A 27,058-nucleotide genomic window follows, 5' to 3' on the forward strand; every position below is an offset into this window, starting at 1 on the left:
AGCATTTCTTCATGTGCTTATAGATAGCTTTAATTTCTTTCTCTGAAAACTGCCTGTTCATATCCTTTGACCATTTATCAATTGGGGAATGACTTGTATTCTTATAAATTTGACTCAGTTCTCTGTATATTTTAGAGATGAGTCCTTTGTCAGAGACATAGGTTGTAAAGATTCTTTCCCAATTTCCCACCTCCCTCTTAATCTTGGTTCCATTGGCTCTATTTGTACAGAAACTTTTCAATTTCATGTAGTCAAGATTATCCATTTTACATTTTATAATGTTCTCTAATTCCTGTTTCGTCATAAAGTCATTCCCTCTCCACAAGTCTGATAGGTAAACTATTCCTTGTTTTAGCAGACTGCTTACAGTATCAACCTTTATACCTAGGTCATGAACCCATTTAGACTTGTGGATTTTGGTATATGGTGTTAGATAATGGTCTATGTCCAGTTTCTGCCATACTATATTCCAGTTTTCCCAGCAGTTTTTGTCAAATAGTGAGTTCTTATCCCAAAAACCAGGGTCTGGGGGTTTATCAAACAATACATTACTGTAGTTGTTGACTTCTGAATCTCGTGTGCCTAATCTATTCCATTGATCCACTCCTCTATTCCTAAGCCAGTACCAAGTAGTTTTGATGACTGCTGCTTTATAGTACAGATTGAAATCTGGTAAAGCTAGTCCACCTTCCCTAGCATTTTTTTTTTCATTAATTCCCTTGATATTCTGGACCGTTTATTCTTCCAGATGAATTTTGTTACTATTTTTCTAACTCTATAAAGTAGTTTTTTGGTAAATTAATTGTTATGGCACTAAATATATAATTTAATTTAGGTAAAATTGTCATTTTTATTATATTAGCTCGACCCAGCCATGAGCAATTGATATTTTTCCAATTAGTTAGATCTGACTTTATTTGTGTGAAAAGTGTTTTGTAGTTATGATCATACAGGTCCTGGGTTTGTTTTGGCAGGTAGATTCCCAACTATTTTATAACGTCTGCAGTAACTTTAAATGGGATTTCTCTTTCTACTTCTTGCTGTTGAGTTTCATTGGAAATATATAGGAATGCCGAGGATTTCTGTGGGTTTATTTTATATCCTGCAACTTTGCCAAATTTATTTATTGTCTCAAGCAGTTTTTTACTTGATTATCTAGGATTCTCTAAGTATATCATCATATCATCTGCGAAGAGTGATAGCTTGGTCTCTTCTTTGCCTAACTTTTTCTTAATGTTTCTGAAGAGTGGCAACATAGGAAAAAGGTTGGGCTCATTACCCTTGTCTCCTTGTCTCCAGAGTGAAGAAGTAGGAGTGATAAATAGCAATCATCAACAGAAAGGCAGATTTCAACCCAATAGAAGTATAAAGTTGATCATTAGGGCTCTCCCAAAGTTGAATGGACTTCTCAGAAAGTAATGAATTCCTTCTCACTGAAAACTCTCAGACAAAAATTGGGGAGGTAGGAGGTTATATAGAGGGGGTTTCTTTTAAAGAGCTTAAAGATGTTCTCTGGGGTCCTGTGATAGTAATGGCAATTAAAGATTCCCCTGTATTGGCTTGGTTTTCAAATTGATTGTGTTAAAACCCAGAGTTTGTTAATCCCACCTGTGGGATGGGCTTGTTGATGTGAAAAGAAAGTCCTGAACTGGGAGGAGCTGGTGAGGTAGATTTGGAGAGACACTAGAGAGAGGCGGAAGATCTTTTTGGAAGCAGCACCTCGTGGAGAGAGAGAGAGACTAAGAGAATTGCTGGTGGCCGCTTTGAATGGCCCTGGACTTTTGAGACCTGCCCCCTGAGCTGCCAAGGCCTCAGGAGACATGGCTGTTTTGCTGGTACTTTGTCTGTCTGTTTTGATGTTGTTTTGCCAGATTTGTCCACTGGTGAAAGACAGTCCTTTTGTTGAAGAAGTCCTGGAACCTGGCTGTTCGCTAAGAAGCCCTGAGACTGTCCTGCAGACAGAGAGTGAATACTGTCCACTGGTGAGGGACAGTACTGTTGTTGCAGGGGTCTGGAGACTGTCCTGCAGACAGAGTGAATACTGTCCACTGGTGAAGGACAGTGCTGTTGTTGCAGGGGTCTGGGAACCTTTCTGTTGGTTCGGAAGCCCTGAAGAAGGATTTTCTTGTTGGATGTTTACAGAAATCCTGGGAGAGGGCTTTGCTAATGTGTTCAGGGGTTCTAGGACTGTTCTACAGACAGAGGATAAATTCATGAAGGGACTGGCAATGTATCTTATGGCCTTGCTAAGCCTTGTCTCCCCAGGAACTAAGATTGCTGAGAACTTGCCTCGTGTCAAGATGAAGAAAAGACCTCCATTTGGGTATTAAGTGCTGTGTTTAAACTTGATGTAACTCTGGGGTAGACTCAATTGTGATCCAGGGGTGGGGAACTTTTGACCTTATTGTGCTCTGTGATTGACAAATGAAGGTACTTTACTTATGTTTGGAAACTAATCTCCATTTGAGAAGAGAGGTTTTGTGGTGGACCAAATGAAGGTATAGCCTAGGGGTGGAGAAGTATTTAGAGCAGGGACTTTGTAATTGATTGAATGATTGGAAGGTCCTGGGGTGGGGTAGTCCTTGGAGATTATTTAATCACCTTAGTAAATGCTGTATTTTGAATGATGTCATGTTTTGATCTTCTCTGTTCTTGGTTTGTCACTAAATAAAATAGAGAGCACCTATGCTGGTATTTTGAACCTGGGAAGTTGCCTTTCCTTGGCATTACATTACAGGTCCCAACCTCAGCATTTCATGGAGATGAAACAGGGCACAACAACAATGACAACAACAATCATTTATGTAGTACTTTAAGTATTACAATGCATTTTAGAAAAGTTATTTCCTTTGATCCTCCTCACAACAACCCTATGAGACCAGAACTATTATTATTCCCATTTTACAAATGAGGAAACTGAGGTTGAGAAAGGTTAAGTAATTTGCCCAAAGTCACACAGCTAGTAATTGGCTGAGGTAGGATTCAAAATCAGGTTTTATCAATTCTAAGTCCAACACCATAACCATTGTACCGCTCGATGATCTCAAAACCTGTATACCACTGAAACAAAAACACAGCTTGGTCCTACCATGCAAGCAAGTATGATTATAGGTCTGGTTTTGTCTACTGCCAGAAGACTTACCCAGCCAAGCACAGAAGACTCACTACCTGGACACTGACCATCCTTCAGTGGATATCTTTGACCATAGCAAGTCCTAAAGATGTGACTTAATAGAAAAGACATCAAAACAAATGTCAAGAAAGACCCAAATTCATGTCCTGTTGCCACCACTTACTAGCTGGGTTACCACAAGGGGCTGGGAAGAAATGACAATGTTTGGAAAATGCCCTGTGGTGAGTGTGATAGTAAATGGATTAGGAAGATATAAAAGAATTGCCTTGACATGGTGAGGGACCATTTGAGTTTATATAATATAAATTCATAATGGACCTAGCCAGCACAGATTTATTTTTGTCCAGCTTTGTACAGCAACACATGGATAGGAGTGAAGGTAGGACAAGGTGGGAATAATCTAAAGACTGATGCTTGGCAGGACAATATTGGTAATAGGATAAGGGATAAGTAGTAAAAGGAAGAGGACAGTATGAACCTGATTGGTTCACCAAGAAATAACTATAGGAAAAAAGGGTACAGATAATGTTGGCCTGATGGCCTGGGAAGTAAAAGAGTGGTGGATGGATTGGAGATCACAGTGAAGATAAAGAACATGTTTCAGTATTGCAAGGAAAAGGGAGAGATGGAATGACAACAGATTGAGATCAGATAAGGTTATTTCAGAGTTCATGAACATGGAAGTAGTTCATTTGTCAATGATGGTAAGATCAAAGGTATGAACATCTTAGGTCATGGTATGTATATGTAGAGCCTATATAAGATTACATGCCATCTTGGGGAGGGGTCAGGGGAGAGATGGGGAGAAAATTTAGAACTCAAAATCTTATGGAAGTGAAAGCTGAAAACTAAAAATTAATTATTTTTAAATCATAAATTAAAAAAGAAAAAGAATAAATTGTGGTAAATTAGTAAGTTGAGGATCTGTGAAATTAGGATCTTTGCAGGAGTATAAATATGTATGTTGAAGTATCCTGGTATGACTGCAGGAGTTAAGGAGAAGAGAGAGATTGCAGCTAGGAACTGAGTTCATTGAGGAAGGAAGAAAAGTGTCTTGGTAGTCTATAGATGAAAGACACCAGAATCTTGATTGGGTGTTAAATATGGATTCAGTAAACCTCAAAGGAGGAGAAGTTACTTAATGATGATTGGAAAAGGAGATCTTAAAAGTAGGAGTGGTGAGCAAGGAGGACTCCAGCTCCCTTAACTTGACCAGTCAATTGGAAGGTATGAAGGAAAGTACAACCAGAGTTGGAAAGAATGGTTAGGGAAGTTGCGTAATCAGGAGGGTTCCAGGTATTGGCAAGAACAAGAAGATGGAGAGAGATAGAAAGGAAAAAGCTTAAGATAAAAGTAAACTTGCCTACAGAGTGGGCATTCCAGAGACCACAGTGGAAGAGCTGAACGTCCTTTAGAGAGTAATATTGGAAAGGTTGGGTTGAAAGAGATGAGAATAAGGGAGTAGTCAGCAGGAAAGGTGGGACAGAGAATGGTTTCTGAAAAATGACAGAGGTTTAGAAACATTGGGATGGATTTCTAGGTCACATGACCAACAAAATGGAAGACTAGACTACAATCCTTACAACCTCTCCAAAATAGAATTTATGTGCAAGAAACAAAGCAATTTCAGCTGTCTTCATAGTCTAAGGCACCAAGAATTTTAATGAGGTAAAAAACTGGATGAACTGGTAGTAGAAAAGGCTAGTCCCTGACCCCTAACACTCACTTATCACCCCCTTCCTCCCTGGCCACTGTGCTCTGGCAGGGCTACCTAAGCCATCCCATGGGCTTGCAGTGCAATTCAATTCTGCCCCTCATTGCTACTGTGAAAAAACAAAAGGCAGAAGCTTACTCTGACGAGGATGCCAGCATGGCAGTTTTCTTTGCTGAAATATTACTCAGCCATAGAACTGAGGAGTAGAGTTCTTCATAGCAACACAATGATCTTAGACAAGTACAAAGGACTAGCAAAGGAAAATACTATCCATATTTAGATAAATAACTGATAGACTCTGAATGCAGACTGAAGCATACTTTTTTCACTTACTTTATTATTTTGCAGTTTTTTCCCTTTTTGATCTGTTTGTTCTTTCACAACTGTGACTAATATGGAAATATGTTTTATATAATGACACATATATAACCTATATCAAATTGCCTACCATTTTAGGAAGAGGGGAGGGGAGGTAAGGGAAGGAGAAAAAAATTTAAACTCAAAATCTTGTAAAAATGAATGCCCAAAATTGTCTTGATCCATAATTAGGAAAAAATAAAATTACTACTTTTATTAAAAATAATGAAGGATGATCAACAACAATAAAAAAGAACTGAAGAACGAGGGAATTGAGGCTGAACACTGGCATTTGTGGCTAGCACTCCACTAACCTAAGGGAAATAGGATGGGAAAGCAGGAGTCAATTCTATGCCCCAGGAAGTCACTTGGTATAAAGACTGAGGCTGGTGGAATGTGAACTCTACAGTGTAGAAGGAAAGAGAGACAGCTTTGAGATCCAAATACCCTGGTAACTGATATCAAAGAGGAAAGAGTCAGAAAATGAGTGACAGGGAAAAGACGGCCATGAAATGAAAGACCTCAGGGAAAAAATAAATCAGTTAAAGTCCTTGATCATAAAAAGAAATCATCATGGAAGAAAGCAATAACAGAAGATAATATGGCCTTTAGCCTAGCTAAAGTAGTCCAAACATCTATGAATATTGTAAAACAAAAGAAAATGAATTAATACCTGATTAGGCAAAGGAACCTGGGGGTTCTTAGGAGAACATAGAATTGTAGCAAATTGTTCCCAAATGTTTTAAAAAGGGAAATAGGAGTTATGAAGGCAGAATGCATGGACTACACATCAGACATAATTGACATAACAGGAAAACTTGAAAAAGAGTGGCAAATGTCACCACAGATAGAAAAGTAAGAACACACTGGCAATGCAAATACATAGAAGTGAAGGACAGTCTGGAAGAAGAGAAATATACAGCAATAATCAAAACATGCTCTCCATACAAACAAATCATACTGATCTTGAAGACAAGCTATGTAGAGACAATTAAGGGATTATAGGCCTCCCAAAAGAATACAAGTAAAAACAGAACAAAGCAGAACAAAATAACCTTGAACTCCCTAAAGTAGGAAATATTGCACAAAACTGCCTAGGATTTCTAAACTGAGTAAACAAAGTGCCAATCTCAAGAACTGTCTCCAGAAAATGAAAAAAGAAATGAAAAAAAAATGTGTCCTATGTTGCAAGGTCCAAGGCACGTCCTGCTTGAATTTAATAATTCCATTTGTTGCTAAGCAACACATTCTATAAGCAAAAAGGAGAAAGACCTTCAGTATAAAGGAAAGAATATCTGAGTAACAATCACTGGGTTTTGAAGGGTATGATGGGATGGAAGGAAAAAAAGTACTTCTTAAGTGCCTATGATGTGTGTCAGGCACTACACTAAACATTTGACAAATATCATCTCATTTGAAACACATAAGAACTCTGGGAGGTAGGTGTTATTATTATTCCCATTCACAGCTGAAGAAACTCAGGCAGCATAGGTTAAGTGACTTGCCCCAAATCCCACACAGCTAGTAAGAATCTGAGACAGAATTTGAAATCAGTTCTTTCTGACTACAGGTCCGGAACTCTATTCACTGTGGTACCTAGCTGTGAATATTTGAGGTTTGGCTTTTTTTTTTTTCAATTTAACTTGACTGCCTCTCAGCTTCCGTCCATTGTCCCTAGTCCTTCCCTTTGGAGTCAAGCAGAGTTTGCCCAATTTCTCTTCCTCCTGACAGCTCTTCAAACACTTGGAGACAGCTACAATATACCCATTCTTCTTATCCAAGTCTAGTAGTAATTGGGGGAAAGAGAAGTATTCAAGGTCTTTCTTTGTATAACAAATGTATTCCATTGAGGCTCAGACAGTCACAAAGAGATGATTTCAGTCACAGCAATCCCAGGTTTAGGGAGGGCTAAAGATTCTTAAAAATGACATAGAGGCCCCTGCCAAGTCTTCATGTAACTAGATAGAACAAGAGGCTGGGCCAACACCATGCCCAGAATCCCAGAATCTTAGTGTTGGATGAAATCTCAGAGACCATTTATTCCAAGCCATGCCTGAAAGAGAAGCTCCTTCTTGAAGGGGAATTCCCCTTATGTTATTTGGCTGCATTTAATGTGTTTCTGGTTATAATCATGAAAAAATACCACGTTCCTACAGACACAGCTCAGTGTTCAATATAAACCACCAAGAGATAGAAGAGGAAGCTGGATAGAGAGCCAGGGTAAGAAGTGAGAGGACCTGAGTTCAAGTCATGCCTATGTGACCCTGAGCAAGTCATTTCTCAGTGGTCCAGGGAACTCTCTATGACTATATAAGAGCAGGTGGGGATATCCATTGCTAGAGAAAATTTCTGACTGGGAATTCCCTACACAAAGGGTTCTTAGTCTGGAATCCAAGCACCTCATGGATAGTTTTCAGAATTTCCATTAAATTCAATGGGAAAAATACATTTTTTTCCCACAAAGCTCTAACTGAAATTTAGCATCTCTTTCTTTTTTTTAAGCAATTGGGGTTAAGTAACTTGCTCAAGGTTACACGGCCACTTATTTTGTGTGGATGCTAAGTATCTGAGGCCAGAACCAATACAGGGTCTCCTGACTCCGGGGCCAGTGCTCTTACTCACTGCACCACCTGGCCGCCCCAGCATCTCTTTCAATTGTGAAAATAGACAACAAACTACAGTAGTGTTTTGTTATTATTGTTCAGTTGAGTCATGTCTAACTTTTTGTGACTCCATTTGGGGTTTTCTCGACAAAGATAGTAAAGTGGTTTGCTATTTTCTCCTCCAGTTCATTTTACAGATGAGGAAACTGAGGTAAATAGGGTTAAGTGACTTGCCTAGGATATCACAGCTGTATCTGAGGCTGGATTTGAACTCAGGTCTTCCTGACTTCAAGTCCAGTACCTTATCCACCATGCCACCTACTTCGCCAGATTGACAAAGGGGTTCAGGACACTAAAAAGACTAAAAACTCCTGTTCTAGACCAATGAAATTACAGATCTAGTCCTATGCCTCACCCTCAAGTTAAAAAACAAAACAAAATAAAACCAACCATTCTTTCTTCTCTGATCCCCAGGCATGAAACTCTCACTCACAGCCTCTCATACTCCAAATCAAGGGTCACTGTGCTATCCTTTCCAGCAAACCAACATTTTCTTCCCCAAAAAGCTGAAGGATACTGAGAAATGGCTGCTATTGAGAAATGGCTGCTTCCGACAAATGGTAAGAGACTAAATATAATTTACAACATCCTATTCCTTATTTCCCATCTTGATTATATGGAAGCAGTGATGCACAGTATCTTTAGGACCCTGACTCCTACCCACAATCCTACACTGGGGACCAATGAATGCAGAGCTAGCCCCACCCTCAACTGTAAACTCACCTCAGACCTGATTCTCTCTCACTTCCTGTATCTCCTCCTCACTCTCTGGTTACTCTTTCCTTTTAAAAAGTTATGTTTTATCATCTTCACAATCTTCAGCAAACAAACATTTCACTGTGCAAAGAATGAGAAAAGAGGTTTGTAATCGAAACAATTAAAGTGTACATTAAATGTAACAAGTGTATCTAAGTTGGTCATCACACATACGTTGTGTCCGTAATTGTGTACAAATTTCTCCTGGTTCTACTCTTCTCACTCAGCATCAGTTCTTTTAAGCCTCTCCAGGTAAATATGAAGACGGTCTGCTCCTCATTTCTTATAGCACAATAGTATTCCATAACATGCATATACCACAGCTTGTTCAGCCATTCCCCAATTGATGGGCACCCCCTTAATTTCCAATTCTCTGCCACCACAAAAAGAGCTGCTATAAACATTTTTGTACATATGGGTCTTTCTCTCATTTCTATGATCTCTTTGGGATATAACCCTAGGAGTGGTATTGCTGGATCAAAGGGTATGAAAGTATTTATAGCCCTTTGGGCATAATTCCAGATTGCTCTCCAGAAAGGCTGGATCAGTTCACAACTCCACCAGCAACTTTGATAGACTGGACTCTTCTCAGCAATGCAGTGATATAAGTCAATCCCAAAAGACTCAATATGGAGAGAAATATGTGCATCCAGAGAAAGAACTAGAAAAAACTAAGTTTATAACCAGGTGGAAGCAAAATACCTGATCTTTTTCCTTCTCTTATTTGGTTTTATATCCTCTTTACCATTTTTCATTCCAGCTGGTACAATCCGTTCTTATAACCTGACTAATGTATAAGGTGAAAGTATTTACAGGTCCTATACTTGACTATAAGCCGCCATGGGGAAGGGAGGGGAAGGAGGGGGACAAAATGTGAAACTCAAGGAATTGTGGAATTGAATCCTGTAAACTAAAAGGAAACAAACAAATTAATAAAAATCTAAAAAAAAAATGTAACAAGTGTAGAAACAAAGTTGCTGTGGACGCCCCTTCTGAAGGTTATTTTCATCCCTGTATTTTTAATCTATGCTCTTTTCCTATCTCTCTCTCACTAAATATTAATTCACTCCAACCCCAATGGAAGTTCTATCACCTCAATACCTTGGCCGCATCTGAAAATGTATGACCCATTCTATCTCCCTTACCTGTAGTCCAATGTTCCTTCCAAGAGCTGGAGCCCACGCTTCAGTGTTGGTCTTTTGGAGTCATGTTGGCTTGGACTGGATCAGAATCCTAAAGTCGTTCAATCTTGCCTTCCTTTACGTTGTTGTAATCATCCTATGCATCATTCTTTACTTTGCAAACCCCCGTGATTCACTCATCTTTACAGATAACTCCTATATAACCCCCACATCCCTCAGCCCAGGCCATTGCCACTCGAGCACCCCCAAACACACGGCTAAGTGCTCCCTCTCTATCTGGGCTCCTCCCTACCTGTACTGCATATGGGTCGGTCTCCTAGGGCTAAAACCAGCCATGCAAGCTCCAGGGCTCCTTTCTGACCTTTCCAAATAAGCCTTTTCAAGGCGGAGGAATCAATAATTCAGTGCCCCACATCCTCAGGCACACACCTGTTCCTCCTTCAGTCCCACAGCTTTCTCAACCTTGTTCCAACAAGCACAGTTTGCTCCTTCGCACAAACAGTGGAGCGTGTGGTTACGGGGTTTGAAATGCACCTGTTGTGAGTGCCTGCTAAGCCACCAGGGGTGGCAAACCTCAAGGCTACATGTGGCCCTCTAGGTCTTCAAGAGTGGTTTCTGGGCCATACTTTAGGACCTAGGGGGCCATATATGGCCTCAAGACCATGGGTTCCCCACCTCTACATTAGCCAAAGATGGTAGAGGGGAGAAATCGTTCTGGATTTGGACACACAAAACACAGGTTCAAATTCCATCTCTAGCTTATGGTTGTGGACAAATCATTTAACCTCATAAGCTCAGTTTCCTTATATGTAAGAGATGATCCAACTAGATGGTCTCCAGCCCTAGAACTGTGACCCTCTGATATTGCTTTGGGGAGAGGCCCAAAGTCATTCCTGTCTGGAGCTAATTGTGGACAGAAGAAACACACTTTGTAATAAAGGAGACAAGAGAAAAACTGGGTTGGACATAAAACCCATGGGTCACCATAATTACCCCAAAACAATGTTTTAAAAGGCAGTGTGACAACAGGAGGTTAGGAAACATGTGAAAAACGTGATCCATACTTCACGAAGCCATGTTCATTAAGATAACCGACGAAGGGAGTGGGATAGTAGGGGACACAGAGTATAAAGAGGCATGTAATTCCAGACATGACAAAATTATATAGGCAGAAATGTTAAGACCATGAGTGAAGGAAAATATGATTGACAATACCTGTTAAAGCAACAGTTTCTCCTGGATTTCTAGCTCTGTGCCCCTTGCTAACCTAAAGAGAAAGAAAGAAATCCAAACAGTGAGTATTTGTTGTTGTTTTTAATACAGTATCATTCACTTCCCAAACAGGCAGAGTTCATCTATTTATGGACAAGCAGGTTTCTCAATATCTAAATACAATTTAACCTAACATCATTACATGCAAGATTTAGAAGTAAAATCAGTTTGTTAATTTTCTTTGAATTCAGGCCCAGTCACGGGTCATTCTGGGTTGCATTTTCAATTCTATACCTAGATGGTGTTGGGCTTGATTTGGCATGAGAGGACCATAGTTCCAATTGCTTCTCATGTGATTTCTTGTGCTCTCAGGTTCCTGCTCTGTCAAATAAAGGGGATTGGCCTCGATAATCCCCAAGTTCCCTTCCAATTTTAAATCTCTGAGTCTATGAGCTAATAACTTTGCAGAAATTCTGGGGCCTTTCCACACTGCCTGGCTTGGCTTAGCCTAAACTGGAGAGATAATGTCCTGCCAAGCTCAGTACCCACTCAAACACCAGAGGTTCTAAGTTTTGAACCAAACTTAAGCCTTTTGAAGTCCAAGCCCCGTTAATACTTGGCTCGAAGAAAAGAGAATCTGTAAGAGGCTTATAAAAAGGATTCATAAGGCTTCCCAGGAATCTATTAGCTCTTACAAAACTCTATATTTTGATGAGCAAAGTGTAAATGAATCAGAGACATATGGCTCTCATTTCCCTGGAAACACACATGGGTTGAAAAATTAAAGAAGTGGGAGGGTGGGAGAGGGAGGGCAGGGATTGGGATGCTTTGGAGACAAAAATCCCATATACTGGTTTTGCCAGATTTAAAACTTTTGAAGGGGAAAAATATAGTTTAAGCCGTTTGGCTGAAATCAGTATGCCGCTAGGTTCAGCCGTCCCTCCAGTAAATATTCTTTTCATTAAAAAATAATCAGATCATCTATTGTAAGGAACCATTCTTAACACAGTAACGACATCTGAAGAATCCCTTTTGTTAGATAACAGCTGGTTTGGTTCTTCTGAAAAAGGGGTTTGTTTGGGATTTTAAATGTTGGGATCAAATCTGCAGTCTTCCCCAAGACAGACTCCCACCACTTCATGGATGAAGTCATTTGGAGGACAAGGAGTATTTATGAACTCATTGTCACAGTTCCTACAGAAACTGCATGTGGGAGTACTGAGATCCCTGGGGGAAATTTGGCCCAGTGTCTATGACCCTATCAGCAACTACCTTCCCACATCCTCATGTGGGCCAGGGACTAGAGGTAGAGATATGGAAGTATAACATGCAAAGGGAAGGCTCCCCCAGCAGCTTTGTGTAGTCTGTCAGCACCAAGAATTACCACTTCTGAACCTTACTAGCTGTGTGACCCTGGGCCAGTCCCTTGACCCCTCTGAGCCAAATGGCAAGAAGAACACTTAATCTCACAGGGCTGTCGTGTCTAAGAAACCTCAAAGCATGATGGAAATGTGAGCTATTCTCATCATATGGAGAGAAAACCCCTGTATTTCCCTCCTGGAGGCCATAATTTCAGCAAAATATTTGAGAATTGACTTAGCTTAGTATCTGAAAGCTTTGCACCAGTAAATAAACCTCCGAAGTTCATGGGTTTGAGTTCAACCCACTTCACAGATGGGGAAACAGAGGCCCAAATTGCTCGAGAAAACATGGGTAGTGAGTGAAGGGAAAGGATTTCCAACCCAAATCCCCAGACTCCTAATCCAGTGTCTGTTCTGCTAGCCCAAGCTTCCTTTTCTACATTCTGGGTTTAGAAGGAATGATAAAATACAGAGATCAATTGAGAAAAAACCTAGTGCTAAGAGAGACCCTTTATTGTGGTGGGGGTGGAGGACAGCTTAGCTGGCTCAGTGGATAGAATGTTGGATCTGGAATCAAGGAGACCTGAGTTCAAATCCAGCCTCATCCATTTACTAGCTGTGTGACCCTGGGTGAATCACTTCACCACTGTCTACCTCAATTTCCTCAACTGCAAATTCAGACCCAGAAGTGTGAAGTTACTTGCCCAAGGGCCCATATGTACAAAGTAGCAGAGCTAGGATTTGAACTCAAATCTTCTGACTGCAAAGCCAGTACTTCTTTTTGAGCAACACTCATCTGTCTGAAGAGGATTAGTAGAGACCGAGGACTCTACCTCTTGCTTACATTAAAAGCCTTTATATGACATGGGTCTATATATTGGAACTATTCTTGTGAGGTCTTGTGACTATCTGAATACAGATGTAGCTTAGATTGCAACCTCCCAGGGTTGATGAAAGGATCACTTTAATAATACTTGTAAAATTCTTGAAACATAGCTGTTGTTATTGTTGAGTCATTTCAGTGACCTTATGACCCCATCTGAGGTTTTCTCAGCAAAGACACTGGAGTGGTTTGCCATTTCCTTCTCCAACTCATTTGACAGATGAGGAAACTGAGGCAAGTGGGATTAAGTGATTTACCCAGGGTCACACAGTAAGTTACTGAGATCAGATTTGAACTCATGAAGATGAGTCTTCCTGTCTTTGATAATCCCAGCATTCTATCCATTATCCCACCTAGCTGCCTATGATACATAGTAGGTATTTCATAAATTCTTGTTCCCTTCCTTGCCTCATCTCATCCACTTTGTTGGCTTAATGGCTGCTACTCCACAGACAAGGTTAGTTCTACTAACAAGGGTTCAAATTGTTGCTCTGTTACTTCCTACCTGTGTTAATTGACCTCTGGGGAGAGACTGAATGAGATAACCTGAGAAGTCTCTTCCAGACTGAAGTCCTATGTCCCGCTCCTTTCTGGGAGAGACTTTGCTTTGGTCTTCTGTGAAGATACTATTCCTTTTCTGGGCTGAGTGGACTGGGTGATATGGACTGCTTTTCCAGTTAGGAAAGGAAATTTGCACTGATCCAACCATAATCCTTCACCCACATCCACTTGTGCTCAAGATCTCACATCTGTAAGACAGCTGGCTGTGGTTAGGGGAAGTGATGGCCAAGAGATAAGGCGAAGTTATTTGGACCGTACAGGAATCTAACCCAGAATCTTGACCACATACATACTCTGCTCTAACCAACTCAGTCAAGCAGCCACAGACTTGGGAATATTGGGAGAGTGGCCCTTCTCTTTCAGTTCACAGATCACTCCAGGGAAGTAAAAAATCCATTGACCCCTTACTTATCCCTTGTATGGCTTTTGCCTGAGTGAATAACTATTACTATGATTACATTATTTCTCACATTTTCATTTTCATGTAAATGGTCCAAAATGGAAAATGCATTAAACACACACATCCCCTTAATGGGGATAATAAAAGCACCTCCCTTCCAGGGTTATTGTGAGGATTAAAGGAGATAATATCTGTCAGCTGCTTTGCAAACCTTTAAGTGCAATGAAAATTCTGGCTATCATTTATGGGCAGGATCAGTGGAGGCCCCTTTCTTACTCTGTCCACCACCAACTGACCTGGATCACTGCACCAATGATCTGTACCCAGAAGAGATTCCTTTGGAAACTCCTTGGGTTTTCGTTGGTCCCAAGTTAATCTCTTATTCCAGAATAGCAACTTATGTTACTGGAATCAGTGTTGCTTAACTCAACAGCAAAACCCATTATTTTTAAGGCTTATAGACCCACTGAACAGCCCATTCTGAATTGCTCTGAAATGGTCATAGGTAACATTATGAGACTCAGGCTTTGCAAGATGGTGGTGGTATACCCCACCCAACCATTCATGACAAGGTCTAAAGATTTACTTGCCTGTATCTATGAAGGGAAAAAGTTGTGTAACAGGAAACATGAAACTCTCACTAAAATACGGCAAATAATTTGAAATTATAGGAAGAATGTTAAGATAAATATTTAGAGGATTTGATGAAATGCAGAACCTTCACTAAATAAAAAAAAAGTTGGAAACAGAGGCTTGACTGTTCTTTTTTCAAGAAGAACCAGACTTCAATGCAACTCTTACTCTGGAGAAAAACAACTTGGTGATTTGGTGGCAAGGACATGGTATAATTTGGGGTCTGCCACTAGTGTGGGAAGAAATCTTAGAGATCAATTATCTAATTTCCGGGGCTCAAATAGGTTGAGTAACACCCTGACTTTTAGCAGCATGTCTTCAATAGCACTATGCACTCCTTACTCAACCCTATAAGACTAAAAGGTCTGTGAGTTTGGACATCTCTCTAAGTCCCTAGCCCTATTCTAGGGGTACACCAGAGATGTCAAACTCACGAAGATTCAGAGCAGCCTAAACCAGATTAAAAGGCAATTGGGAAAGATTTAACAAAATAAATTAATATACATTACAATATAGATAATGTTAATTTGTGGTTTTCCGAGTCAATATGCTGCCTGCAGGAATCCTTTTCTATTTGACATTATTGCTATACACACAGGGATGCTTAAGAAATGTTAAGTGATTTCCTTAAATAATATTATTGATGCAGGGCCAATCCTGGAAAAAAAATATGAAGCAGGCAAAATATCAGTGCCTCTTCTTTTTATTGGCTCCGTATAACACAGGAATGAATGCTCCTCCAGAAATCCATGGTTTTCAAGTAAGCCTGTGGTTCCTTAAAGTCCACCCAACATAAAATCCCACCTCATACTTCAGACATCCCTAATCCCTGCATTCTAATAAAAAAATTACTTATTCCATATCACATTCCCCCTGCTCTCATTAAATATAAGAATCAAATTGCATGATTTAGTTCATATTGAGGTATTCATGGTTGATGATAGCTCTGTGCACTGGACTATCTTGAGTACCATTTGCATTTGAAGAGGGATTTTTCAAGGTATTAACCCAAAAGAGAATTTTTTTTTGAGGTGGGAAGACAAGGCAATTAGTGTTAAGTGACTTACCCAAGGTCACACAGCTAGTAAGTGTGTCAAGTATCTGAGTCCAGATTTTAACTCATGTCCAAAAGAGAAATTAACAGAGGAATTTTCAGGCACCAAGCCAGTCTGGCAGTGAGGGTGTTTTTATTTTAAAAGGAAGGATTTTCATAAAAGAAGACTTAAATAATTGGAGATATAGTAATTATTTACGATCAGACTGTTTCAACATAAAAAAGTAATATTATGAACTAAATTAATTTGTTATCTGAATGCCATGCATTCCAAACTACCAAAGGGTTGTTTTATAAAATTAAACAAAATAATAAAATTCATCAGCAGAAACAAGAGGTCAGAAAAACTTTCAAGGACTCCTCAACCCACAATACATTGGTAGCTGCCTATTTTGTCCATGGTTAAGGTCAGCCCTGAATGAATATAGATGATGGATATTATTTGTGCAGTTTGTTAATAATTGCTATACCTCCAGTAAGTGGTGAATTGATACCAAAAATGGCCAAGCTGAAATGGAATTTAGAAATTTAATCTCCCTCATTTTACAGATTAAGAAACTGAGACCCAGAAAGGGGAGGCACTTTGTCCATAGTCTCAGATCTAGTCCATTACAGAGCCATGACTCCAACTTGGTCTCTTTCTACCTTGCCCTAAGAGTTAAATTTCAGCAAATCAACTCAAAAACATAAAATACACTCCGGTCTGGAGACTTAGGGACTTCTCTCCCGGTGGAATCCACCTGCCAGAGGGCTTTGTGAGTATGTGAGGAATACGTGAGTATGTGAGTCCTGAAAAACAATTTCTCTGAGGGCCTCTGCTGTAGAACAATGTCACTGGGCAGGGATCCTTACAAGAGATATACACAGAGACATAGCAGCAGCAGAGAGGGTCTCTTCTTGTATTTCCGGTCTACAGAACCAGACCACAAGACCTCTCATTCTGCTAACAGCAGAAATTAGCAGATGTGAGTAGGGGAGGTTGGGTCAGAAGACCTTTCTGTCCAGTCAATGAACAATACTTATGCCTTACAGCTTCTTTTGCTAGGAAGCCCACAAATTTGAAGACATAGATCCATTATAGTCAGGAGAAAAGTCCCTTGAATATGAACTAGGTAGTTCCAGATCCCTACTAACAGTAATTGGCTATTTATTTAGGTCCAAGCAAATAGATCTGCTTGTCCACCTTGAGACAGGGCTAAACCCTTCCAACCCCTCAGTTATATAAGGTCTATTTTAAGAGTGAATTACTTGAGGACACTGTGGGGAATGGTTATAGAAAACCTTAGTGATGGAGATGAAGTGTAGCAATTACATGAAGAACCTAAGAAATGTCATATTGGATTTGACAATGATTTAGTACTTCATCAGTACACTGAGACACATCGAGTGTTTGACTATTTGAACTAGTCATGACCAGTTGAAGATTCTAGAAGTACCTAGGGTTAGTTTAAAGGATGTCATAGTTTGATAGCCACTCAAAGGCCTGGGAATACATAAAAAATACCTCTGGATTCCCTTAATAGCCTAGATAGAGATAAAGGAGGTAGTGGTCTCTAATATTGGAAGTCTTTTGTTTTCAGTCTATTTATGACTTCATGGGTTTAAAAGTTTATCATATGATGTTCAAAATAGGGTTGCACTTACACTTACTTAGAACAAATAAGGCAAAATCTTTCCTTTGAGAAATCCCATTATAAAATGGGATACTTCTATGAATGAGATGATTTCACAAAGAGAGGATTTAGACATTTTGATGACTCACTCACAGACCTAAACATGGAAATGACATCTTACATTTTTAGAGTACTTTGAAAAAGGTACATTTTTCACAACAAAATTAACATCTTTATTTAAAATTATTTATTTTATATTTTCCACTTCATTTTTTAGTTTTGGGGATTCACTTTTACAAGATTTTGAGGTCTAAATTTTTCCCTCCTCCCTGCTCCCCAAAATGGTATGCAATCTGATATAGTCTATACATGTACAACCAAATTAAAGACATTTCCACATTAGTCATGTTGTGAAAGAAGAATCAAAACAAAAAGGAAAAACCACAAGAAAGAAAAAAAAACAACAAAGAAAACAGTATTCTTCCATCTGCATTCAGACTATAGTTCTTTCTCTGGATGTGGAGAGCATTTTCTATCATGAGTCTTTTGGAATTGTTTTAGATCTTTGCATTGCTGAGAAGAACTAAGTCTATCAAACTTGGTCATCATACAATACCATCTCCATTTTAAAGACAAGGGAACTGAGAGTGACCATAGCAGTAAAGTGGTCTGTTCACCATAACACAGTAACATTTGATAGCATAGATTTTAATTCAGGTCTTATAAGGTCCAGCCAAAGGACTACATCACATTTCCCCTCAGTGAGTCATAGCCCCATGATTTAGCTTTTCTCTTGCAAGCACACAGTTAACAGGTTCAAGGAAGCGGGGAGCCAGAGATGCATTTACAGGTCAAAGAGAATAAAACTAGTAAAGGAGACAATAGAAGCCAGAAGCAGATCAATGGGCAAGCCTTCCCTTGAGCCCAAGATCACCTCAATTACAATCATGCACCTGTACTTTTTTATAACTCCTCTCTGCGTGGTGATTCACAACTCCCACTAGGAGGTGCTCACAGTCATCAAATACCTAACCATGGGTGGGCAACATTGATTTTTCAGGGCTCCTCCTATCATTGTTTCAATAGTCCTCTGCAGTTCTCAGCAATTGACATTGGCATGACTAGTCCTTTCCTTAGAGGAAATCCTATCTGTTGTTAGGTACTGTTTTTGGTAATTTCAGAGTTTCCTTATTATCTCTTATTATCCTATTATCTCTTGAGAGATCTCTTCCTGCCAGAGCCATAACCAGCAATTTTGGCACCTGGGGCAATCACCACAAAATGCAGTTTAGGTCTCAGGTTTGGAGAAGGGGAATATATCTACACTACCAGAAGACATATAGACACATACCCATAAACTAACACTCTCTCTCTCTCTCTCTCTCTCTCTCTCTCTCTCCCTCTCTCTTCCTCTTTCCCTTTCACTCTCACTTCCCTTTCCCTTCTCTCATTTTTTCTTTCAACCTCTACTCATAATTACTTTTTTTAATTGGTACAGATGTACACTCTTGTTCTTATCTCTCTTTCTCACACACACACACACACAGAGTTTTTAAAAGAGGCAAGAAAACTTTATAAGACGCAGAAAGATTTAAAAGGGGACATGGTACAGATGAACAATCTTGTTCTTATTTGGGGCTGCTATTGTTATTCTACTCAATATGTAAACAATTAGAATGGTTAGGTTGTATTTGAATTTTTACCCCATGTGTTGTCAGATTATGTTTACTCATATTTGTTGAGAGTATTATTCAATTTAAAATAAGGAAGGAAAGAGGAGGGAAAGGAAGGAAGGAAATAAAAATGTAAGAAGGGAGGAAAAAAGAGAGGGAGAATGGAAGGGAAGGAGAGAAGAAGGAAAGAAAACTTCAAATGAGATATTAAAAAGAAAAAAAAAGCCTGCAGAGCTCTTTTTCTTTAGGATGGAGGATTATGGTATAGAATACAATGTATAGTGCCAGACACCAACATTCTGTTGGCTAGTTTTATTTACCTATTTTTCTTTGTTAAAAGGCTCACTGGGCAGAGGTGGAGAATGGGGTAGTATGTCTAGAAATGATTGTGATGTAAAAACAAAAGCATCAATGATTTTTTTTTATTTAAAAAAAAGAGAGAGAAAGCTAAGCCAAGCCCAGGTCAGGCATTGTTCACTGCTAAGAATAGTGCTATGGTTCATAATGTTCCTTTGATTCAAGTCTCTGGAGGGAGGCTGAGAGTAATGTTATATCCCAAGGTCCACAAAGAGGAAATCCCTAGTGAAGCACTTAAAACAGTTGCATGCCCAATTCTGAACCTATTCCTGGCCACTGTCCATCCCACACTTCCTTGCTATATACTCTGGTGGGACTCTTCACATTTTTCTGTCACCCTTCCCTTTCCTTCCAGTCTTGCTGGAACGGCATACCAAACAGGGAGAAAGCAGAGAAGCAGCTGGAGGAAGGCTGTATGGAGCCTCTACTGGTTCCCATTCAAAGGAAAAAGCATTTCTCTGCTGGCTGAGCATAGCTAACCACTATTTGACTCCCCCAGTAATGGTCACATGCAGCTGCTCTCCCCATATATCAGCTCCCAACTCCATTTTTTCCAGGCAGAAGAGGCCCCATTGTTGCCCAATAGGCTGTGGTCCTAATTCAACACTAGCCATACCCGAAATCCCCAAACTCAGTGCTCTCTAGAGATACGGGGAAAGTTCGGTGGCTTCATTAGTATATAGAGGATAGGCACAGTTCCAAGGTAAATTGGAGAAGGCAAAGAAATATTCTATTGCCTTTGACAGCCGGGAGTCTCAACAGCACTTGGGAAATGACTGGTCCAGCTGGATTTTCTTTCCAGCCTCCTGCCCTATGTCAAGTTTCCATAGCACAAGAACACATTCCTGGACAGTGCCTTCAGTAGATCTTCTACCAAATGGTAGAGGAGCTTGGGGAAGGGGAGGTTAATGGAGAGAGGGAAGGAAATGGGCAAGCTGAAAGTTGGAGGTCAGCTGATTTCAAAAGCTTTCTCTCCAGTGTGGAGCTCCATTCCCACATTCCCTGACACCTGGATATTGAATGTTGGGACTGTTGGGAGTGAGGGGAGTCAGAGGGAGGGTCAGAGGGTATGGAATTCCTTCAAGTCAGGAAACACTCCTAAATTTTGACATGCTCATTCTCTGTGCACTCCAAAAACCTAGTAATTCAGTATTCAGTTCAAATCTGGAACAGTCCATGATTAAAACATCTTGATGTCTGAACACCAAGAGAAACGTCAGAAGCCAGGAGTCTGGGGCAGAAAAAAGAATCTCAAAGATGGTTATAATTCCCAGTGACCAGAACTCTATTGAGACAGAGGGTAACAGTGTCAAAAAAGTAATTAGTTTTTGAAGTTATTCCACAACGGACAACTGGCAGCACTAGTCACACATTCATTTTGTATGAAGTTATCCAACACCAGATTGCCTGCTTCCTTAACCACAGGTCATCTGTCAATTTACATCCAATTCATCCACTTGTCCAATAAACATTAATAGGGCACCGACCGTATGCCCAGGAGTGTATGAGATGCTAGGGATATACACTTTAGTTCTATTTTCTCACCCCCAAAATTATTAAATTCTCTCTCACCCTGCCAAATTCTATTCTTTCCCATCCCAATAAGTACTGCATGTTATTTTACTGAATCATTTGGTTTACTTTGCCTGCAAGAGATTTTACTCTTTAAAGGAAAAAAAGAGTGTTCTGCTCTTGCTGGGACAGCCAACAGCTACAAGCAGTTGAGACACATTATCTGCCTTGATGGAATGGTTCTTCTTCCCTCTTTATGGCCTGATAATTTCATGTAACTCATGTGTCAATAAAGCCTTTAGAATCTTTTCATCAGATAGATTAATTCAATTTTGAGAGCATCTTACTAATAACAATAATACCAATCATTTCTATGGCTCATTGTCTCCACCCAAAAGTCTCCCCTAGAAACATTAGGACCTGGCTCATGTCTCCCAACAAGATCCTTTGCAAGCATCAGGCTTTTAAAATAATGAATAAAATATAGGTTGACTAAAAGAGTGTATAGAACAAAGGAGGAACCCAAATCAGAGATGGTACAGTGGATAGAACGCTGGGTCTAGACTTAAGAAGCTGTTGTTCAGGGGCGGCTCAGTGGCACAGTGAGTAAGAGCGCCAGCCCCAGAGTCGGGAGAACCCTGGATCGGTTCCAGCCTCAGATACTTAACACCCACACAATAACTGGCCATGTAACCTTGGGCAAGTTACTTAACCCCAATTGCTTTAAAAAAAAAGAAGAAGAAGCTGTTGTTCAGTCATTTTTCTGACTCTTCTCCATTTGGAATTTTCCTAGCAAAGATACTAGAGGGGTTTGCCATTTCCTACTCCAACTCATTTTACAGATGAAGAAACTGAGGCAAACATGATTATGTGACTTGTCCAGGGTCACCCAGCTAGTAAGTGTCTGAGGCTGGATTTGGGTCAGTTCTTCCTGACTCCAGGCCCAGTACTCTATCCACTGTGCCAAGTAGCTACCCTAGAATTAGGAAGACCGGAGTTCAAATCCAGCTTTAGACATTTACTAGCTGGGTGATCCTGAACAAGTCATTTAACCTTTGCTTGCCCCAATTTTCTCTTCTGTAGATACCCAATAAGCTAATATTGTATAGCATTTAGCACTGTGCCTGGCACACAGCCAGTATTTCATAAATGTTTACTCCATTCTGGTAAATTGGTTAAAGACCTCTTGTCTGATGAGCTCAGCTTCCTCTGCCCCCATGTAAAGATTCAGTCACCATCTCCCAAACACTCAAAGTTTGAAACATTCAAGATATGTAAATGATAGATTTTGTCCTAGGGCCCCACTTTCCTGATGGGTGACTGCCTCTCCCCAGTCACTAGCCCCAGCTTCACTTTACTATTCTTCTGCTATCTTCCCGACAGCCCTGGCAACCACCTTGTCATTGGTTTAGAGGTTTTAAGCTTTAATCTCTGGAACTTTTGATCTGGATACCCAGTGCCCAACCCCCTGAACCATTAATTCAGGCAGGTCTCAATCAGGCTTCATTTCATTCTTTATGTCCTGGTAATCTCTTGGTCAACCTCAACTTGATTTTGCAGGACCACCCTTCTCTCCCTTCTTCCTCTCCTACTTCCAGTTTTAGAACTATAATCCAATTAATTCTGTTAATTTGTTCCTAGACGGTATGTGTGTCAATCAATGAACCAGAGGCCTCACTCACCATTCCTGAAACTTTTAACAAATCTCCCCTTCCTGACCATCATCAATCCTCTGTGTGCTTTCTCCTATTATAATCTAAATGCCTTGAGGGCAGAAATTGTCTTTGCTTTAGTATTTATTTGCCCAGGACTCAGAACAAAGTTTAATATTTTCCCCCATTTATTTATATGGGTTTTAATGAAGATTCAGAGTTTACTTCCCTATCACCTCCTATGGACTTCTCAGACAAATACACTCAGGCTAATGCTACCAACTGTACCCTTCTCATCAAGGACTTTGTGAAGTTCCCCTACCTTCAAATTCTAGTGTCTGTACATTAACAGACACTATTAATACATTCTTCTTACTTCTTTGCTCAAATCTTTCCAGCCTGAATTGTGTCTCAGCCACAAAAAAGTTAGGGGTTAGCTAGAAATAAACATTTGGGCTAATTAAATCAGAAAGCCAAATTCTGACTTAATGTTAAGAATTTTCCTAACTGGGGGCTCAGAGCAATTGTGATTGTACTTTGTACCTTTTTGCTTACTAAATTCTTTAAGCAACAGAGAAGGGAACCACACATGCCTGAGGGTCATAATAGTGCCCTTAGGCTTGAGCAAAAACAAATTATTGCAACAGGACACGTTACACTATTCTGTGCATGCACACACACACACACACACACACATTCACAGACACACATCTTCTCTTTTTGATGGTAAATATCCCCAGCTCCCTAAGCAATAACCTTATTGTATACCAATTAGCACTGTGTCTGGAACACAGTCAGTACTTCATAAATGTTTATTCCATTCTGGTAAAATAGTTACAGGCCTCTGTCTAATGAGCTCAGCTTCCTTTGCCCTCAGGTAAAAATTCAGTCATAATCTCCCAAACCCTGAAAGTATCACACTTTGAAATATCCAAGATACATAAGTGATGGCTTTTGTCCTAGGGTCCCACTTTCCTGATGAGTGACTGCCTCTCCCCCGTCTCTTTACTCTTCCTTTGCCATCTTCCTGACAGCCCTGTAACCAACTTTTCATTGGCTTTTGAATACACCTCATCAAAATTTTAAAGGATTTAGAGTGGAAATGAATTTTAAAACTAACCAATCCAACACTCTTGTCTTACCTTTAAAGGAGAGAAAAATGGAACCCACAGAGGGCAGTGATTTGGCTAACATCATACAGGTAGTAAAAGAAGAGGTGGGTTTTCACCCCAGCCCTCCTGACCCCATATCAAGTATTCTTTGTGTAACATGGATTCAACCCTGGGGCAAATGTTGTAAAATAAACCTAAGATAATCAGCCTGAAACACCCACTCAGCTGGAATGGTGGAGAGGTGAAATAGGACATTGGTCTGTTGGTGATATCAATTGGAAGAAAGCCTATTACTTGGACTGGAGGTGTTCACGCTGTATGACATCTGGCAGAGTTAAATTATGCTTGCTAACCAGGTGCTAAGCTCTCCTGTTTCCAGGTGCTAATTCTGCTAGAGCTCTATAAACACATCACCCTGGGACAAAGTCCTAATTGCTCCCCCCTAGGGATAATTCTACCTTGTTTACTATGGAAAGGAAGGCACGTGTGTGAAAGAGACGTAAGAAACCTATGCAGTTTGCATATCAAAGTTGCCATTTCAAATAGTATAACAAATTCATTTTAGGTTATCTGGTTCTCTTTTCTGAAATTCTATACACTCAATGGTATTTATAATAATTGAACTCCAAGGTATAAAAGACTTCAGAGGACACTTTTACATCTCCCTCCTTAGACTAACAATAGCTAACATTTCTATGGTATTTCATTTGTTCAAATAAGGAAAACAAGGCAGAGGACTAATGATTATGAAATTATACAACTTTGAGGGGATAAAGCAAGGCAAATGGGGCTTTGTCCCAGAATTGCCAACTTAGGGCAAGGGCAAATGAGGGTCCAGACCCTCTTCAGAGGCCCATGTTCTGCCACAAGGTTTCCAGCTTTATACTGCCTGCCTGCTGCTTCCACATGCCACGCCCTCTCAGGCCAATGGACTCTCAGTAAGGTGGACTGCCCTCTTATCCTTTGAGGCCCTCCTACTTCACCCACCCCCCAACTCAACTGGACTTGTCCTGGAGGGCAAAATCACTAGTTATAGTTCTTTTAAGCAGAGAGGAACCTTGAGAGACTATTTAGTGCAACATATTTGAGCTCCTCCCTGACCAAGCATGGAAATAATCCATCAAACTCAAATTTGGAAAATGAAAACATTACAAAGCAGCCAGGCCCAGAGCAGTTAAGCACTGGATTTCCAGGAGCCACTTGGAGGAGAGTTTTTGGAAAAACACTTTACAACCTGGAGGCAATCACTCCAGCCTTCCACTTGGAGGCAGAGTTAACAGCATCTTTCTCCTAGTCCTTGGCTCCTTCTGGGTGGTGAGGCAACGGTATGCAGAACTGAATGAAGGCCATCTCTTCAAGACAAAGGCATCAGTCCTGAGCATGTATGCAGCATGCTGACCAACTCCCAACCTTGGGCTAAATGAGCCAGGCTTAGCAAAAACTATAATGTTTAATGTGTAATGTATGAAGCCTAAAGGATAAATCAGACCCTAGGCTTACCCAGAAATGTCATCTTCAACTTCTCTGTGAATAAAATAGGAGCTGAAGCTCAGCAAAAAGGCAAATAGAAGAGACAGTCTTCAGGGGGAAAAGTGCGGACTGATTATGCTTCCTCCGATTCCTTGTTACTAAGAGCACTGTAGGAAAACAATCCTTTTATTTTGCACAAAGTCCATCTGTTCCAAATTCAAAGCTTTCAGCTAGAATAATAGGCCAGCTCCACAAAAAGACAGTCTGATTTTTTTCCAGACCAATGGTAAAGTTGGATATCCGGGACCAGTTCTGCGCTGGCCACTGCCTATAAACAATGATAGGACACAACTGGGCAGGAGTGAGCAAGTTACTCTCATAATATAGCTTTGGGAGGAATGAGCTCAAGGGTCTCTCCCAGCCCAGTCTTCTACTCCTATTACTTCTCTCTGGATTGCATCTAAATCTTCTGTTGCCTTCCAGGGTCTACCAAGGCCTCCCTTCTTCCACAGTGCCTTCCCTGAATAATCCCACCAGATGGTGATCTTTCCCTGAGTTTGAGTTTGCTCAGGCTCACGACTAGACAAGCACATATTCAGTTATATACCTGATGATTTCAACTGCTTCTCTAGTCAGTTGCTTGATCATGTGCTGGGGCCCCTCCCCACAATACACTGAGATAGAGAGAGACAGACAGACGAATACATATATGTGTATATATTGCAAATACTTCTTATATACATATTATACCCTAATAGAATGTAAGCTCCTAGAGAACAGGACCTATTTCATTTTTAAATACTACATTCCCAGTGCCTATCACATTGTAGATGTTTAATAAATGCTTGTTGATTGATTGTATGTATTTTAAGGGCTTAGGCACCTACAATGTTCAGACTACCATATGTACCTTAAGTATGACTTGTTTCCCTCGCCAGGGATGGGGAACCTGTGACCTCGAGGTCACATACGGCCCTCTAGGTCCTCGAGTGCAGACATATGTGGCCTCAAGGCCCCACCTCTGCCCTAAACTATGACTTCCTTGAAGAGATATCTATCATTTCCTATGTACTTCCCTTCACACCCTTTATATTTCTGTACAATTCAATTTTTAAAAGATTTATTAAGCTCCTATCATGTATAAAGTACTATATTAGGCACTGGGAGTTACAAAGATGGAAAAATAAAAGCCTTTGCCTTCAAAGAGCTTGTAAGCTAGTAGCTAATTAAATTGCTTTTAAATGTAAGGATGAACAATTGAATGGATGTAACTAAAGAAAGTTTGACACTTGAATGATCTGAATAATCACCTGAGATTTAAGTAAGTGATTCTCATTGCTCTTCCAGAATATTAATGTGCCTGTTTCATCCTAAGCTAAGATGGGAGAGTGCAGGAGAGAAGATGTATCCTTACTTAGACTTTCCTTGGGGAGTCTTCATTCATCTCTGCCTAGGATAAGATAGTTCCTAATAGAATAGAGACAAATGGAACTTTCCAAAGACTTCAACATAATTCACTACAGATTTCTTAACATAATAACTGTCTCCTATGACCCTACCAAAATCATGGGATAGATTAGAAGGAGAGAGAGACAGACAGACAGATATAGATGAGAAACAGAGAGAGATGATAGACAGACATAAATGGGAGACAGAGAGAGAGAGAGAGAGAGAGAGAGAGAGAGAGAGAGAGAGAGAGAGAGCACACTGCAGCACTGGGCTTAGAGTCGGGACGACCCAAGTTCAAAGCCTACCTTGGACACTTACTAGCAGTATAACCCTAGGCAAAGCACAGCCTCT

The 27,058-nt window shown here is 40.2% G+C and overlaps 1 protein-coding gene and 1 long non-coding RNA gene across 3 annotated transcripts in view; one reads left to right on the plus strand and one right to left on the minus strand.

Annotated features, from left to right (window-relative positions):
* Positions 1-27,058, minus strand: part of ZNF469 (zinc finger protein 469) — a 745,539-nt gene that overhangs the window by 624,746 nt on the left and 93,735 nt on the right. For both annotated transcript variants that reach the window (XR_011167866.1, XM_069085577.1), the window contains 2 exons: positions 10,981-11,032; positions 8,591-8,704 (listed from right to left, as the gene is read on the minus strand). The gene's annotated coding sequence lies outside the window, so the exon portion shown is untranslated. The remainder of the gene's footprint in view (positions 1-8,590; positions 8,705-10,980; positions 11,033-27,058) is intronic.
* LOC138159330 (uncharacterized) overlaps positions 1-27,058 on the plus strand; it is a 53,604-nt gene that overhangs the window by 19,963 nt on the left and 6,583 nt on the right. The window contains exon 2 of the long non-coding RNA XR_011167867.1: positions 8,282-8,427. This is a non-coding gene — a long non-coding RNA (uncharacterized lncRNA). The remainder of the gene's footprint in view (positions 1-8,281; positions 8,428-27,058) is intronic.

This window comes from Petaurus breviceps, unplaced genomic scaffold (assembly GCF_028583685.1).
Source record: "Petaurus breviceps papuanus isolate PSGF00001 unplaced genomic scaffold, PetGlider_PUasm1.0 176, whole genome shotgun sequence".
In the NCBI taxonomy this organism is placed as follows: Eukaryota; Metazoa; Chordata; class Mammalia; order Diprotodontia; family Petauridae; genus Petaurus; species Petaurus breviceps.